This window comes from Chelonia mydas, chromosome 3 (assembly GCF_015237465.2).
Source record: "Chelonia mydas isolate rCheMyd1 chromosome 3, rCheMyd1.pri.v2, whole genome shotgun sequence".
In the NCBI taxonomy this organism is placed as follows: domain Eukaryota; kingdom Metazoa; phylum Chordata; order Testudines; family Cheloniidae; genus Chelonia; species Chelonia mydas.
The window spans coordinates 103,114,015-103,133,229 of NC_057851.1; the positions used below are offsets into that span (position 1 = coordinate 103,114,015).

Sequence of the window (19,215 nt, forward strand, 5' to 3'; positions counted from 1 at the left end):
GGCTATTGTCTTTCTGGCATGTTTTTCAGTAATATCAGCTTATTCATAGTAGGAGAGGAAGGGGGGGAAAAAGGCCGTTTCAACCCAGGAATCAGTGCCATGTAGGTAGTGCATAGTTGTAAAGTCTAGATTTCTCAACATCTGGATAGTCAGTGTTAAGTAGGGTAGCTGATACCAAAAGAGTCACAAAGGTGGCACAGTAAATGATATCTTCTCCTGAGGCTCACAACAAGGCAAATATAATCATGGTGCCAAAAAGAGACAATGCATGTCACACTGAGGCAGAAAGAATACAAACCTCTAAGACCTCAGAGTATCTCAAAGAAGAGATCTTCAGCTCTTTTTGACAGATTTTGCATGCTTTCCTGTTATTAACACAACAAAAGGTGGCACACAATTATTACCGATGTGGTAACTTCCTACAATTTGTGTTTGTCTGTTGTTCTAAAAGCAGTGCAAAAAAGCCCCTGTTTTGTTTTTACACATTTAATCCATTTTGGTTGCAAAAGGGATTTCAGATTGAAATGTGAGCTGGTGAACAGTCATGGACATGAAAAGAAATTAAGTTATTTTATGTTCTAAAAAGAATTTTTTGGGAGGGCTGTGGTGGAGTGGAGTACTGTATATATTGTATACAGTGGAGCAAATAATAATAACTTGTTCCAATAATTTTGCCTTGGTTTCTGGTGGTAGTATATCTGTGAACAAAGGCTAATATTATTACTGTTGTTTGAATTATTTTCTTTTTATACTGTGATTAACACCAAAAGACCCGAAGCAAGATCATGCCCCCATTGTGTGAGGTGCTGAACACACAATTGCAGATATATTTGCTTGAAATTATTCAGCAGTATTGTTTGATTATTAAACTCTGGTTTCTTAAATGTGTGCTTTTGCACTGTGGTGTAATTGGTCAAATATTGTAAATCACAAGGTATTGCCTCTGTTTCTAGCACTATGGGTGTGACTGCTACAGGCAAGAACCATTCAAAATTTGCTCTAAATGTGGAAGATTAAAATGTTGCTCTCCAGGAGCATACATGGATGTTAACAAAGTGAAAGTGAACAAAGAGGGATGGGATGAACGTGACCTTAAGCAAATTTTCTTGAAAAATGTTCGTCAAAAGGCATTTTGCCTTATCCTCATGGGCACCACATGACTCCCACATTTAGGGAGGTTGGACCTGAGTGCCGGAAGCTCCCTAGAAGTAAAGGGGGGCCCACTGGGGCCTGGACCATTGCTCTGCCCCAAGGCATGCCCACACTCAGCCTCCTCCCCCCAAGGCCCCACCCACACTCCACCCCCATTCCATCCCAGGCCCTGCTCCTGCTTAGCACCCTCCCCCGAGTAGGGTTGCCAACTTTCTAATCGCACAAAACCGAACACTCCTCCTCGCCCCTTCCCCAAGACCCCACCCCCTGCTTGCTCCATTCCCTCTCCCTCCATCGCTCACTGTGACCCGGCTGGGGCAGGGGGTTGGGGTGCAGGAGGGGGGTGAGGGCTCCAGCTGGGTGTGTGGGCTCTGGCGTGGGGCCAGGGATGAGGGGTTTGGGGTGTAGGGGAAGGGTTCAGAGCTGGGGCAGGGAGTTGAGGTGTGTGGGGGTGCAGGTGTGATGTTCCCCTGGTGTTATCTGGACCAGTGATCTGCTAGGTCACTCCAATCCGCCATGAGAACCCCCATTCCTGAGCTGTTCACGCACAGCCTCTGGCATGTAAGCTGCTGCTTGGATTGTGCAGCCGAATGACACTAGTCAATATGTCCGGTCCCAGACACAATGCTGGGAACCTCTGTCTTGCAGTGTCCAGTTATGCCTGCTGGATGCTGCAAGCTTATATGAATTCATCAATTTAACAAAGAAATTGATATGAACCAGGCTTGTTATCCCAAGGGGAGTCTCTGACACACTTCAAACCAAATGCACTTCTTCTGGTAGAATAAACAAACAGATTTATTAACTACAAAGATAGATTTTAAGTGATTATAAGTCAAAGCATAACAAGTCAGATCTGGTCAAATGAAATAAAGCAGAACACATTCTAAGCTGATCCTAACACTTTCAGTGCCCTTACAAACTTAGATGCTTCTCACCACAGGCTGGCTAGTTGCCCTTCAGCCAGGCTCTCCCCTTTTGATTAGTGCTTCACTTGATGGTGATGTCTGTAGATGGAGGTGGAAGAAAGAGGAAGAGCATGGCAAATGTGTCTCCCTTTTATCATGTTCTTTCTTCCCTCTTGGCTTTGCCCCTTCAGAGTCAGGTAATCATTACTTCATTGCAGTCCCAAACTGACCAAAGGAAGGGGAGTGACTCACTCAAGAGTCCAACAGATCCTTTGCTGCTGTCTATGCCGGTGTCCTTTGTTCCTGTGAGGCTGTGCTGGGTTTGTCCCATACATTCCCTGATGAGGTGTGAACTGCCCCTCTGCTCTTGGAGAGTTTTTGCCTGGGCTTGTTTTAAGCCATGAGGACACATTTTCAGCCTCATAACTATATATGTGAAACTACAACCTATAACATTATTGTAACAACAATGCTCAGTTCATCATGAGCCTTCCGAAGACACCGGACATGGCAACCTTTGCATTGGATACCACACAATCATATTATAAGGATGAACATGGGGGTGCAGGATGTCCCCTTGAGGTACAGAATGTCACAGAGGGGTGTGGACTCTGGGAGGGAGTTTGGGTGTGGGAGGGGACTCCGGGCTGGGGCAGGGGGTTGGGGTGTGAGGTCCTGGTAGTGCTTACCACAGCTCCCAGGAAGCGGACACCAGGTTCCTGTCACCCCTAGGCACAGGGGCGGCCAGGGAGGTTCCATGATGAATGGGAGCTGTGGAACTGGCACTCGGGTTGGGGGGAAGTGTGTGGAGCACCCCGACTGCCCATGCACCTAGGGGCTGCAGGGACCTGGTGGCTGCTTCCGGGAGCTGTGTGGAGCCAGTGCAGGCATGCAGGGACCCTACCTTTGCCCTGGGCCCCCGCTGCGCCGCTGGCTGGACTTTTAATGACCCTGTCAAAAACCAGATGCCTGGCAACCCTACCCCTGAGGCCCCACCAGCCACCCACATCTCTCTGACCCCTCCTCTTCCTCCTCCCCCGTGGGCCTCTGCAGTCCTTGCCTCTCTGCCTCTCAGGGCGTGAAGAGGCACGAGCAGTTGGTGGGTGGGCTGTGGGAGAAAAGGCAGAGTAGGGACGGGAAGAAAAGCAGTGTGGACGAGGCCACGGGGTAGGAGTGGGACATTGGCAGCAGGGCCTCAGGGCGGAGTGTGGGCGGGGCCACGACCTGGGTGACCTTTCGCCAGCCATGCTCCAAAGGCGAGGTGTGACACATCTTGTTTGGGGAGGCTTAGCCTCCCCTGGCCTATTATACCTGCGGTCCATGCCAATCCTTTCCCCTGTACTTAAATCTGTGATGATCACTTATGGCTGATCTCAGTGGAACGAAACTGCAGGTGAAGAAGTTGGTGAGCAGAAGGAGCAGGTCTTAGTTTGAGGATGACAGAAGTATCCATTGAGTTTGGGTGCAGATGTAGTGTAGTAATGAAGGCAAGGAAGCGCTGTTTTGCCCTTACTCTTGTGATGGTGAAGTTTCACCAGGTGGAGCCGCTGAGAGTTAATGGCAATCATGAGTATCTTATAAATGAGAATGTAGTGGTGGTGGTGTTTAAAATAATTCTCCATGAAAGCCTAGGTTGACATACAATTAAAGTTGTACAAATATATTTTTTTTCAACACAAACGCACCCAAAATGACCAGTTAAAGCAACCTTGCCACCTAGGCCAAACAAAATTCATGTCTTTACACTTGAACACCATTATCGCCAAACGCTCTGACTACTTAGCTCCATAACAAATTCCCTTTCAGGTGCAACATATACAGCCAGGTACAAAGCACTTGTCCAGTTCATCACCGTCACACTCAAATGAGCAATCTCAATTCCAACCAGAGCTAGATCAAGACATGCTGCCTACAGACATACCTGTAGCTGTAAAGTCTGTTAAAGTCTATAGTATTTTATTTGTACATGGAAAAAGTGTGAGTTGTATGTTTGACTGTGATTATGTGGAACAGGAGCTGACATAAGACCAGAATTTTACCCTGGATGTTCAAGGGCCCAATTCTGCATTAAGAACCATTTAGTCAGTCCTCTGTGCGTACGTGAAGGCCCATTGAAGGCAATGAGGCTCTACATGGGCCCAGAATAAGGTGACCACATGTCCCGATTTTATAGGGACAGTCCCAATATTCAGGGCTTTTTCTTATATAGGTGCCTATTATCCCCCACCTCCTGTCCCGATTTTTCACACTTTCTATCTGGTTACTCTAGACCAACGGGTCTGCCCACATTGTTCTAATATAAGATTGGGACCTAATTTTCATTATATTGTAAAGTGCTTTGTTACCTGGCATATGAAAGTTATGGAATGAAACACATTATTCTAACCTGCAAGGAAATAACTTCCAAGGAAGTTTCAGTGTGTACAGACTAGGCCAAAAAAGAACCAAGATGCAGCTGTAAAACTTGAATCTTTTTTCACTGTCAGGATAATAAATCAATATCGGGTTTGATTTTGCAAGGTGCTGAGCTTTTTCTGAGAGGTGCTGAGTGCTGAATATCCCATTTGCTTCAATAACAAGTGAAAGATACTTGGCACCTTGCCTAATTGGTTCCATCACACATAATTAAAATATCTGTTTTATCAAGATCCTTAGATTATTAAAACTCAAATAATTCCTAAAACCCCCCCACAACCAACAAAGAGTCATTTTCAAAACGTACTCTGTTTGTTTACTTTTTGAATTTAACTCCACTTGAATGGCGGAACTTGGCTGGCTGGTTGGTGTTTACATTCCATTTCAAATCACAAGAGAAAAAGACAGATATCATTGACTAATAATTGGTTAAATCTATTCCGTTCCTGGTGGCTTTTGTAAAAAACAACAACTGCTTATAAAACAAAACAAAAACAAACAAAAAACTATCTCTGGGGACTAATCTAATTTGAGAGTATACTTGCAATTGCTCTTGAATGCTTTAGCCCAACAGCATTAAAAAAGAAAATAAGACAGTCTCTCAAGTTGTTTTCTTTTTTCCTTACTCCCCTATCCTTTCCCCCGGCTTGGTTCAGTCTGTCTTAGGCTCCACAGATCCTGTGGGAGGTAGTATTTACTAAATTCCTTCCTGCCTTGGTAAACATACTTTACACATTCTAAAACAGGCTAGTGTTACATTTCTTTGGCCCCTTCTGAGTCCTGAAATAAGAAAATGGAAAAGTGAAAATTTACATTTGCATTTTATTGAGTTGCTAGAACCACTATTTACTGAGAGGAAAGGGGATACTGCTCAGGACTTTGTACTAAAATAAACTGACTTGAATTTCCTATCCTCCCATCCTCCTCATTCCCAGCTTCTATCCATTGCCTGCAGGCCTTTTAAACCTGTATACATACTCACAGAAGGACATGTATTCCAAAGTGCTTAGAACTCTTTCATCAGCACTGTCTGGGTACTTAACAGCAGGCGGGCTATGACTGAGAAATTTTACTACAGATGTGGGAGTGGTATGGTTTCACATTCTTGATGGCATTTTCTTTCAATAGGGTTCAGTCTTAAGTGGACTGGCTCATTTTGTTGCTGCTTTTTGTTTGTTTGTTTCATACCTCCTCCTTTCCCTGCCAAATGAATTGTGTTCCACATGAAGGATTAGAATCTATAATAATAACAATACCCTTATGTTTAAATGGATATTAGATTTATTGTGCAGGTAATGAGGATCACTTATGACTAGAAAAATACTTTATTTCTATGGACACTTGAGTCCCTGTGATCGTAAACTTGCAGTGACTTACATCTGCTTAGGAGCTGGGATCACTAAACAACATTAAATCCTACACAGTTCATGAATAGAGCTGCACAAAGCAGATCACTTACATAGTGATTTCAGCCTCTTTCTCTGCTCTCAGAAATCGTATTTCTTCAGATCCATTCATTATTAAATTTACGGCCAATTTTTGCTTTTTTTTTTTTTTTTTTTTAACTCCTGTTGCAAACAGTTTACTGCAAATATTTGATATTCAAAGTTCAAGGCTGGTTGTGATTAATCTCAGAAGTGACACTGTCTCTGTTCTCTGATTGCATGAGTGTAGTTCCCACCAACAGGAGGAGGGTTATAAGAATCCACTGAGGGTTTGCTTTTTCTCTGGGAAAGGTAGCAGATAAACAAGAGTAGGGTATTTCCACACACTTTAAATCTGTGTTGATCAGGTCTTCTTGCCCAAGGCATCATTTCTATAAAAAGCAGGTTACTGTAAGATTTTATTGGCAGGATGCAGAGTCAACAATTAATTCCTCACGGCACACAAAATAATCACTGGTGTCTGCATGGTTCTAAATGATTCTCAGCTCTGTGCCAGAGCTCTGCTGAATGGTTTGAGGAACACTTCCTTCCTGATGTGTCAAGCAGTATCCCAGATGTTTTACAACTCATGCTCTCATTGCCCTATTGATCATGCCTTTAATATTATTCACTGTTGAATTCAATGGGAGGTTTATGTAAACGGCTGAAAGACAAGGCCCGTAAAACTTCTGCCCACGTTATGAAAGCATCACAAAGATCACAAGAGGAGCCAATTGAGCAGTAAAATGTTCATTAAAAACTCCCTCAAATCACAAATAACTGAACATCTCAGATATTTAACCTATTTTGGTTTTGTGAGCCAATAAATAGCATTTTAAGTGCTTTTTCCCCCTCAGTAAACATAACAAGTGAATTTGCTCATCCAGTGGGGTTCTGTTTTAGATGTTTTTGTCTCTTTTATTTATTTTACTCTTTTTACTACATTTGGATTAAAACCAATGTACAACAGAGTCATCAACCTCTGTATTTGTTTTATGTTGTTGCTATCATCAGCTCCAAGAGGACACCATCTCCTTTAGCCTTTGTGGTAAGTCTCTTGGAACAAATGTCCATAAAATCAGGGTTGGGTAATAAGCAACACTCTTGGCTTTGAGTTACCTATGGAGATTGTTCCATGGTGAATAAGATTGTTTAAAAATAAAACTGGTACAAATGATCTTTATTATATGGCAACAGTAAGCGAGATGCTGTAAAAACATACAGATTCTCTAGGTGACCGATAAAGCTATAGCACTGTAAAGATGCTATGCAGTAGATACAAATGGGTTAGGTTAATTTTTTCCAACTTAATGCTCTTAATAATGCAGCCTTCATTTTCTGTTCTCCTACCCACAATGCCCTTATAGAAGATGGTACTATCCACTACCTGCTCCTCCATTCTTTGTGCACTACTCTTCCCATTGGCTTCATTGTGCAAGGAATGCAGTATCGGGCCTAGAATGTTTATTTAGTAACTATCCCATTGGATGATAGTATATGGAAATTGTTGACTGTTCTTCTTCCATATCAGCTGTTTTCTCACTTACCAAAATTACTGCTGAACTTCAGTAAAACCAGTGCGTGTGCATACGCAAATGAGACAGGCTAGCAGTCTGAGCTCTGTGTGTATTCACTGTGTTTTCCTTCCGGCAGATTCTTCTTACTCAATGCAACTATAAAACACGTTATGCTAAAACATTTTGTGTGTGTGTGTGTGTGCGCGCACACACAGCTCTTGAGAGGAGTATTCATATTCTCCTCTAAAAAGCTGTCTCAGGGTATCACTGCATGAATGGTGTCATATCCCCCAGCCCTGCTGTACTGTGCAGGACAATAATGTTGTGAACCCTTGTATCTGGGGGGAAGGGTTTAAAAGCGTCATACTGAGGCTGGGCATTCTGCCAGGGGGAAGGGACAGAAGTTAAGTGCTCCTAGAGGTTTTCTTTTTTTAGACAATGATTACTGAAGGGGAAAGAAGGCCAGTCATACTAGTGCAAAAAGAAAAGAATGAAGTATTTACTGTAGGCTATTGGTAAATCCTTAAATCTCACTTTAAGCAAGAATTCTTCATCTATAAAATAAAGTGCATAAAATTGCAATGTTTGAAGAGGATTGTTTACTTCCCCCCCAGCCATTTCAAAACTGATTAAAATTCATTATATCTACATCTACCCATTCCCCCACATATATATATATATATATATATATATATATGTATGTGTATATATATACACCCCTATGTGGATGCACACACAACACATTTGTCAAAAATGTTCTGAAGACGTGAAGGAAAGGAAGCCACACAGAATATATCTTCAGGAATATGAGTGATCTATTTTTATTTTAAACTCAGTATTCATAACCAATGTACAGATCCCATTTGAAAGATAAAATAACAGTTATAGAAATGGCGGATTGTTAAAAATAATTTGCCTTGAACTCACTAGAGAGCTGTGCAACTTCTTACTGCACTGAAATGGGGAATAGTTATACAAACCAGATGCTCTAACATGGGAGACGAGTCTCATGGCTCACTGGCAAGATTGGGCTGGGGTGACTAACAGGAGCATTTTGATATTTATTTTTGTGTGGGGAAAGTGCTCCCTAAGATATTCACTAGCTCTTTGGAGACATAGTTTGTAATTGTATTAGCATTTGTGGTCAAGAGCAACTGAAAGACTTGGCTTCTCCTGCATGTATAGCAAAACATAATTATAAGGTTTCACTCGCATTTCATAGAGAGATGTAGACAGTGTTTTGCAGGATTTTCACTATTAAAGCTTCTGAGTTTTAGAAATTAAATTAGGCATGGTGGAGGGTGGAGTGGGGGATGAGGATGTTTTTGGCAAGTAAATGCTAAGCTGAAAAGCCAGATTTGCCAAGCATTTCTCAGGGATGTTTGCCCAATTGCATGTCCCCAGTCAGCCCCATAGTGCTGCGTCAGTGTGAAATTGACTAGGAGTGGTATGAAAGTAACAGCTGTGGCTGATGAGCGAAGAGTAACATGAAAAATATTCACGTTTTTTGGTATTAACTAACATATGCTGGTGAATCTGTAGAGTGTGTAGGTTTTTTTGTCTGTGAGGAAGCTCTTTTCTTTTTTTAATATGCTAAAATTGAAACCCTGATCACTGCATTAGTAGTGGTTGGCAAACCTCAGAAGGAGGGTTAATTTTTGGGAGAAGTATTCAAAGTTCTGAAGCTGATCCAAAACCACAGAGAATATGCAGGTCTGGAAATCAGGCTAAAAGATCTTTCAATATCAGGTTGTTTTGTGAGATTTTGAATTCTTTCTAATTCCAGCACAGGCACCGACTTTCCAAAGTGCTGGGGGGTGCTTGACCCCGGCCCCACCCACACTCCACCCCTTCCCCCATGGCCCCACCCTCATCCCGCCTCTTCCTGCCCCTGCTCCACCCCCTCCCCTGAGCGTGCCGCATCCTCGCTACTCCTGCTTCCCTCTCAACCTCCTGCACATTGTGAAACAGCTGATTGTGGCAGCGGGGAGGGAGGGGGAGGCACTGATCGTCAGGCCCCGCCAGCGAGCAGAAGGGGCGGGGTGAGCGTGGGGGAGCTGATGAGGGGGCTGCCGGTGGGTGCTGAGCACCCACGATTTTTTCCTCATGGGTGCTCCAGCCCTGGGGCACCCACAGAGTCAGTGCCTATGAATTCCAGATGCGAAGAAAGTACCAAGAGAACTACCTTGCATGGGATCACTTTGCAGTGTTTCTTTCTCACAGCTGAAACCATAAATTAGAGATGTGTGAAAATTGAAATAAATAAATAACCAAGTTCATAGGTTTGGGTTCACTTCAAGTTATGGGCAATAGTTCCCTATGGTTCATATGTTTTCTGCACGGTCTCACTCTTCCTTTTGGCCTTGATCTAGCAAGGCACTTAAAAAATGCTTCACTTTAAGCATGTGAATTCTTCCATTGGAGTCAGTGGGATGACTCACATGCTTAAAATGAAGCAGGTACTTTAGTGCTTTACTGGACTGGTATTTCAGAAGAAGGTTGTCAGAGACACAAATGGTAGTAAGGCACCCAATTTACACTGAGAATCCATGGGACTTAGGCACCTGACTTCTGTGCATTTGAAAATCTCTTCTTTGATCTGTAGCAAACCTACCCTTTCGTAATGGTTGCAGCATTTGAGAAACATTCTGACATCGTAGAGCATATGAGGACCAATCCATGACACGATGACACTCCCGGACAAATTATATCCTCAGATATATGGTATAAATCTGGAGTAACTTCATTGACTCTAATGGAGTTACTCCAGTTTTACACCTTGAAAATAAGGGCAGAAGTTAACCTTCTGACTCCTGTTATGCCTGTGGTTACTTTAATTCTTGCATTAGTGATGGCGGTCACATTTCTCACAATGTAAAGTTGATGTATCATTGTTTATATGGCCTAAATGAGGAACTGATACCCTCTTCATAAAGACAACCAATTGTGATTCTTAGCTCCATTCAGAGATTTTATATCATGTTTGGCATACACAGGGTGATGCATTCAATTCTGGGCACCTCAGTTATATCAATAAACTGGAGAGTGTTCAACAAAGATTTGAAAATATTATGAAGCGACTGGAAGGACTGATTTATGAGAGATGATTAAAATAACCAAATTTATATTGCTTGCCTGAAGTACATCAAATCTCAGATCACCATGAATAAATACTGGAAGCCTGTGAACATCATTGAGAGACAGAAATTATTTAGGGTTTTCATGGAGCTATAAATATGAATGATGGGATGAAACTAAGCAATGGATAGTCTCCCAAGGGATGTAGTAGAACCCTGTTGGCTGAGTTAATAAACTGGATTAGATCCTGGAGCCTTTCCCCACTATCAGAGCCTTTCCCCACTGCCAGGGTCTTTCCCTACTTCAGGAATCCTACACTGTGGTGGGAGAAGACTCCAGCAGCTCCCTGAAATGTGCGGGTAGAGGGGCAGGGTGGATGAGTCTGGCAGCAGGACACTACACTGCTAAAAATAGCAGTGTAGACAGAGGAAGTGTGTAGAGAGCAATATAGGGCACATACCCCCTAAGGTTCTATCTTGTCTTTACTCTCCTAAGCAGTGACTTACACTCTACATTGCTATTTGTACCTATTCTAGCTGGAGGAGGGGATATGCAGGGGATGGACTCTACATGGCACCGGAAGGAACGTGCAGGGTAGATAGACATACCTTCTGTTCTACCCCGTGTTCTATCCTAAATAAATCCTCTTGATCCCTCGTGTTCCAATATTCTTTCCTTAATCGTTTCTCAATCAGGCTGTATGTATTTGGCTCTTGGTCTTAAGCTGATCCCTCTAGCACCTTATTTTTTACTGCTTCCTCTGGCTTACCTCCAGTATGTCTGTGATGGTCCCAACACTGCCACACAAGTGTGGGTACCAACCTCAGGGCAGACTGATAAAAAAACAACCTCATTGGTTGTGAATTCTAAACTTAGATTTCACCAACCAACTGAATCAAGTACAAACCCCTCAGGCACTTTAGCAGCCTTAACACAGAGTCACAGAAAGTCCCCTTGGGTACTTGGGTCTGTCTTGCCACCCAGGTGTCCTTTTGTTGACAATTCCTCAAGACCCAGATGTGGGAAGTTTCCAGTTTTAAGGTCCACGCAGAGCCCTTGTGGAATCGATGGGTCTCTTCTTTTGGGAGAGGCATAACAATTTCTGTAAAGAGCAGCTCTTCACACTAATGCATGGCTCACAGTACAGTTGCTCATATATTACATACAGCATGGAACACAGACATTACAAGTAAGATTAATGCATGCAGCAACTCGCAAGCATTCACCAGAGTCGGCACACTGAACAATTTCTTATAATTCAAATACCTATTTTATCAATATTAACCTACAAGTGAGCCAGCCAGATTCCAGCTATGTAGTTATCAGTGTTCACTTGAGACATGGGGACCTTGGCATGAGATGGCACCTGCCATTGTCAAAATGTTAATCTCTTACTGATAGTATATGGTGCATAGAACTAGACACAATATTTCTGTTGAGATTACACCACAACTGTAAAGAGGTTGACCGCCTTGTTCCACAGCTTGGGCCCTGATCCAGGAAAACATGTGTTTAGATTTAAGCATGTGAGCAGTCACATTGGCTTTGTTAGATTTGGGCTTTAATGCCCTTAACATATGAAACCTAAAAATTATATTGGCTTTTTTTGGTGCCACATTACTTTGCAAACTAATATCTAATTCACTAACCCGTATTGCTGTTTTCAAAGTGTCTTTCTCCACTTGTCAATCTGTGTTTCAGATGTATTACATTTTAGATTTTTTTAAAAAATGTTTTGCCCATGTTTTGAATGCTTTTAGTTCTTATTTTTCTGCCCTCACTATTAGCAACTCCTCCCAGTTTAATATCTGTGAATTTAATGATCTGGAAGAGGGAGTAAATAACTTAATTACTTAAAACTTCTATTGCCCTAGCACAACATATAAGAGAATTATATCATAGTAAAAGCACAACATTTAGTAATACACAATAGACATATCTGCAAAAGCAAAGCTCCTAGAAAACCTTCCTAGCCATGGCATAGCTCCTTCATATAATCTAGCTCCTATTATGGACACAATCTCTATCTTACTCCACTCATCTTCTCCCCTTCCTCCCCAACCCCCCAGTCAACATGCAGATCTTTTCTTCCTTAGGAAAAGCCTGAGAAACTGGTGTCTCTTGCAGTGCCCTATAGGTTATTGGATGTGATCTGGGCAAAATGAAACAAAAAATGAATTCCAGAGCTATGGACTCTAGTTTATCTATAGTTTATTCCAGGAGGTGGCTCCTGGCTTTAATGCCTGTGAGGTTTGCAAGTGCTGATAGTCCACACAGAAGAAGTGGCAATCTCTTAGGTAAACAGACATAGGACTCTGACTGTATTTCACCTTCTTTAATGAAAATATTCAGTGAGGCCAGATTTAACATTAATTCTTCCAGTGTTCCATTTTATATGTGATACGTGGCCATTTATCATCCTACTTTGTTTACAGTTGTTTTAACCACAGGGCATTGGCACAGCATGAGTACAGCTTTCATAAGATTGTATCAGACATTCCTGAAAATCAAATATTATATCCACTGCACTCCATTTACTAATTTTGCAATTCTTCCCCCCCTCCCCGACAACGAAACAACACAAAAAACCCAATCCCTAATCAAAAGTGGCAAGGTATTTTTTGTTTAGAAACCCATGCCACTTATTACTCATGGTTCTGTTCTCCAGACATTTAGTGACTTCTTGTCTATTACTAGGAATAGAAGTTACTTATGCAATGGTAATTGCTATGATCATTCTTTTTTCCTCCTATTTTTGAACATTAACACTACATTTCCTCTAGTCTTCCAGTACTTCCCCATTGTCCATCTTCTGCATGATTCCCTGTCCCCTTCTGAATTGAGCCTAACGTTTTATTTTATTTGGTTTTTCGACTACTCCTGCACATAGAGCAGACCTCGTCACTGAGCTGTCCATGATGATGCCAGATCTGAGAGGTTAACTATAGTAATTCAGAAGCCATTAGTGTGTACAAGTAGTTTAAATTGTAACTGCAATGTCCATCAACCTGTACTTATCTATACTGAATTATATCTTCTGTCACATTCCCCAATTCTTAATTTGATTAGGTCTTTCTGAAATTTCTCCCAGTGATGCTTCTCTCATAGGGTACTTCCCCAACAAGGAAAATGAAAAGTGAAATCACTATTTTACCTTCACCCCAATTCCAAAAGGTATTCACAGCTATTAATTTACCAGTGCAATGCTTCCATTCCTTTAGATAAAAGGATGGTGCAGAAACAGCTGCTTCATTGCCCCAAACTGTCTTATATATTACATTAGGGGCCTCCAAAGCAGCAGGACTTCAGGGAGGGCAGCCAAACATCCGTGATGATCCTGGCAGCCACTGCAGAATATGGCACTTAGTGCATGTGCAGTACAGAAGGGTTACACTTAGAGCCGGCTAAAGATTTTTTGTCAGAATGATTTTCTAATTTAAAAAAAAAAACAAACCTGTCCTGTTCACAAAGCCATAATTTTCCATGGGAAAATTTTAGTTTTGTTGGAAAATTTCAATTTTATGTTGGGAAAATCAAAATGACAGTTCCCTGGCTGCTGGCCTGGAAGGCTCTTATCAATTTCACTTTCTGCCTGTGAAATTGACAAAAGCTTTCTGGGAGGGCTGCTGCTGCTGCTGCACCCTGATTCTCTGCCTCCCTACCTCCCACCTAGTTCCAGTGTCAGAGAAGTAGACAGCCCAGGCACTCAACCTCCCCCCAAACAGCCCCAGGTCCAGAGTCCGAGCACCCTAGCTGTTTGACTTTCTGGCCCTGGAGCTTAAGGGGGAAGGCTGAGGGCCCTGCCTCTCTGCTTCTCTGGCTTCACTACTGGAACCTGGATCATTGGGCAGAAAGAATGTGAGAATGTCTCTGTAGCCCAGTGGTAAGGGCACTTACTTGAGAGGAAGGAACCCAGGATCCAGTTCCCCTGATGAATGAATATTCAGTTTATACACAGTGGAACAGGAGAGACTGAGGTAGACCCACATCAGAATATCCCATAGTCCAATGGTTAGGGCACTCTCCTGAGAGGTGTGGAAATTTTAGGTGCCTACAGGGTTAGGCAGCAGCTGAGCAAGAGTTTTGAGGATCTCAGTGATTCCAAAAGGTTGGATGTGGCCACCCAAGTTCTTTTGTGGATCTAGTCCTAGAAGACCAGACTTAACATCAATCCTTGCAGTGCCCTACTAGGTACTTCCTCAAATGGAATGTATCACTAATTTCTCTCTCTCTCTCACTCACACACACACACACACACACACACACACATTACTGAGTTCAAATTTGGTGTTATACATGATACATATAGTAATACAACAGAAATGCAGTCACCAGCTGATGCATGGAAGACATAGTAAGAACAGAGAAGGAGAGGAAGCTTTGGTTAAGGACAATGGGGAAAGCCTTATCTTTAAGAAATATGGAATAAGAAGGACCCTTAATGTCTGCAAAGAACAGATAGGACCTTATCTTGTATGGTCTCAAGGGATACATAGGACCTCTCCTGGGAAATAGGAATATTAATGGTATAAATCAATTGTTGAAAATTAAAGTATATAATAGACAAAATCACCTGTATTAAAAGAAAATACATGACCTTTGTCTAAATGTAAAGGATGCCTTTCTTTTGTAATTTCATGGAACTATTTCCATTATCTCTTGACTATATCTGGGAAGCAAATTCATACAATTCTTTTGCTGGTATCTGAAATATGAAATCACAGCCTTTATGGGAGATGAATATTTTTTGTTTGGAGTTTTTTTTATTACATAATCTATAGCTAGCCAATTCCTGTCTGTGACTTAAAGTACTTTGGGGTTATAATGTCCTAAAGCCAGTAGCAGATCTCTTAAACTGAAAGGCTGTTCCTGCCTGGTTTTTAGTAGTGTTGTCAACACACGTTTTATCACCTTTCACCCTTTTGTTGGTCTAGCTACTGGTTGTAGTACAGTTAAACCAAATGGCTTAACTGCAATTTATCCAACACTATAATTACCCAAGTTGCTTAAGGGTCTCTAGGTTTCATCCCCAGCTGGGATACTTCTTGCTATTTTAATTTTTTTCTTAACATGACAAAGAAAGAGACTTAACAGGCAGAATTTTTAAATAACGTACACAGAATTCCTAACCCTAGAGTAATCTCAGGCACTGGTTCAGCAATCCCAATAAGTCTTTTCATGTCATGTTACAGCAGTCTCTGTTAGTTAAGCATGTTTTGAGTTTATAGATCTTTTTTTTCAGAGGTTGATAATTAAACTACAGGAATCCACTTGCAGCTGAAACTTGAGAAAGTTTGAGTGAATTTGAAAAGCTGGATGGTTATTAGTAAACATTAATGGAAGGATTTGTTAATAGTTATTTTTCTTTTATTTCTTGACAATTTGATATGAAATTTGGAAAACAAAAACAAACCAAAACAACAAACCAACAAACCAGCTAATTATTATCTACACATATATAATCTGCTTGGGTATTTTTAAAAGATAATATAACTTTTTTTTTTTGCCTTTGGATTCATATATGCTGTTTGCATTCATATAACTTCTTTTTTGGAATTCCAATAGGTGTCAGATTTATATTGTAACTGTTCTGGAATGTTTTAAACCATTAATTAAAGACATGGATAGGCTCCTTCAGGTATTTTTTGCATAATATATTTTTGCTACAGTTTTAAATCTGTATTTCTCAAAGTGCATAGTGACAAAATATGATGTGGAGTAGTGGACATCTAACTGAAGAGCTGTTATGGAAGTGCTTGATGGGTCCAGATGCTTGGGATGTTGAAAGCACCCTGGCCTACCTGGTAAATTGTCCTGTATTTTTGGTTTTCTGAGCAACCGGTGACCATTTATGGTATGATGTCTTGTGAATCACCAGAGGTACAAACTAACATTACACTCCATGGGAAAGCTTGGAAATTCTAGCTTTCCAGTGATACATGGCAATATTTTCTATTCCTGGTGGTTTGGTTTGCGACAGATCAAATTTTTAATCACACCATTCTTATAACCATTTGCCTTTGCATGTTCCACCTTCCGTTCTGAGCTGATTTTAGTGACTATTATCACTGGAGCTATTAGAACTAGAGACAATGTTGCACAGCAGATCATCTGAAACTTTGTAATTTCAGCCCTCAAATGGTATAAAATGTTATTCTCTGGTTGTCTGGTTTGCGAGAATATTGGCTGCTAAAATCATGCTGGGATTCAAGTGAGTGAGTGTGTGTGTGTGTGTGTGTATGTGTAGGATAATATAGTCAGGGTGCCCGGATTTTAGAACTCAGGTATCATCTAATTTATTAAACTTGGTCTGGTTCCACCAGACTTAGAACCATTATCCACCCAGCATATGAATAAGAATTGCCATGGTGATCAAACTGGAGGTCCATCTAATCCCATATCCTGTTTCTGATAGTGGCTAATACCAGATGCTTCAGAGTAAAGGGCAACAACCCACAGTAGGCAGATGTGGAATAATCTGCCCTGCATCCCCAAATTAGGTCTCCTCCTGATCTCTAATAGAGATTGACTTCAACCCTGAAGCACAAGGATCAATATTCATTCCAAATTTTTGTTGTCCAAACTCTAGATACTCTTGTTATCCATGTAAATATCACATCCCTTTTTTAATCTTGCTAAATTCTTGGGCTTAGTGACTTCTTCTGGCAATGACTTTGCATTCTAATTACACATTGTGTGAAAAGGTATTTCCTTTTATCAATTTTGAATTTGCCATGTTTTAATTTTATTGAATGTCCCCTTGTTCTTATGTTACTATCAGCTGTAACCTCCAGCATTACTACTCAACTACAACCATTACTACCTAGCAGTATCACCTCACCCACCAGCAGTGAGGACAGCACTTAAGGCAGGTGTCACCCTGTACTGACTAAAGATGTGTTCACTGTGACATGAAATGGTAACGTAGGATTCTCACCTGGGCCGTGTGATTCATCCAAGAAATGATTAAGTAACTGAAGCTTCATCCTGTGAGTCGGGAAGAAAATTGGTCATCTTAATCCTCTTTGCAATGGTCTTCCACAAGGATCAGTTTTGGCTCCTCAGTTGTTCAATATACGCATGTACAATCTTCCTGAAATGCAGGCCGAGAAGTACGTATGTGCTGATGACATCTCTGTATTGCTGACACTGAATATGATTTCTATGCTGAAGGGAATCTCAGCCAAGACACGTACATTTGGACCACTTACTGCCAGCAGTGGAGACTAATTCTTAATGAAACCAAGACAGTGGCAACTACTTTCCATCTCAACAATCATCTTGCCAATCAACTCATATTGATCCATGTACAGGATGGTTACTGCCATTTCAATCAGCTGTCACATAATTGGGACGGTAGCTTGACATACTGGCCTCACCTGAAAATAAATCTCTCTTCCTGTACTGCCTTGTTACAAAACCTGTTGGGAACCTCCTGGGGAGCAAACCCATCAGTCCTTTGTACATCTGTATTGGACCTGGTGTTTGCTCCAGCTGAATGCTGTTCTGAGCTCTGGGGGTGCAGCCTCTGAACTCAGCTTGTTGACATGGAGCTGAATTCAGTCACTTGCATTATTAGTGGCTGCTTGAATTATACACCAGCCTCCAGGTTATATGTGCTAGCACACACAGCTCTGATGAGATGTCATTACTGTTAAGTCTGCCTGGGGAGCTATGACAGATGATACCAATCTATTACATCTCCAGTTGACTGACTGACCCATTTTCAGACAGGAAACAACTCGAAGGTCTGCCGCCCCATCTCGAAGGTCTGCTTGTATTCAGGGGAAGAATCCCACTCCTGTGGACTGGGCTGGAACATCATGTCTGATCTCTCAACACCACTTTGCTACAGCAGCTCATGCACTCCTGGACAAGAATGCTACTGGCCCTTTACCACTCATAGATGATCGGCATCTCCAGGTAGCTGACAATAACATTCTTATAGCATGGAAACACTGGTGGGAAAGAGAGTCTAACATGCTATGTAAATTCAGGAGTCTATCACTGCACCTGCCTCCTTCTCCTCTTAATCGTAGATCCTGGATCAGGTTCAACAGGGGTTATTCTCGGCTAATACCAGAGTTGCTGCAACTATACAGTGGACTGGTTTGGCTTCCTCTCCATGTTGTGATGGGGTGGGGGTGGGGGGTAGCATTACAGACAATAACTCATGGAGTGGAAGAGTGCCCAATTCAACATCTGGAGGGTGGTTTACAATGCCTAGCCTCCCTAAACACAGAGGCTAACCTCTGGCTACAGAAGCTGGACACTGAGCTCTGAAATCTGCACGTGAGAGGAGGAGTCTTGCCCACACACTTTTATACAGTAGATAGTGACCGCGTCAAGTGAGTTCTCAGTCTGTCCTGTCTGTCCACATACATATTCTTGGGAATTCTGTTTTGTTAACAGTGTACTGAGAACTTCAGGCATTGCATGACGAATAGTTAAAATTCATTGTATTTTTTCTCCCTCCCCCCCGCCCACTTTTAAATAAAACAATCTACAAAGTGGAAAACCTCCATTAACACTAACACTCTGAGCTTTGTTTTGTATTGCTGAGCCTCAGATAGTGCCAAGGCTCAAATATGTGCTGCGGTGCCTTTTGTTTCCCGTAACGCTAGCCTGGCTTTTAAAACCGTTTCAGAAATTAGTTAATGGTATTATTTTCCAAACTGGGGAAAAACATCCACAATGCCGCTCTGTTCAAGGCAGGGTTAC

General features: G+C 41.8%; 1 long non-coding RNA gene across 2 annotated transcripts in view; it reads left to right on the forward strand.

Moving 5' to 3' along the window:
* LOC122465067 overlaps positions 1–19,215 on the forward strand; it is a 101,222-nt gene that overhangs the window by 76,961 nt on the left and 5,046 nt on the right. Inside the window, exon 2 of one of the 2 annotated variants that reach the window (XR_006289627.1) lies at positions 18,225–18,417. This is a non-coding gene — a long non-coding RNA (uncharacterized LOC122465067). The remainder of the gene's footprint in view (positions 1–18,224; positions 18,418–19,215) is intronic. The other variant, XR_006289628.1, reaches the window with a different exon arrangement.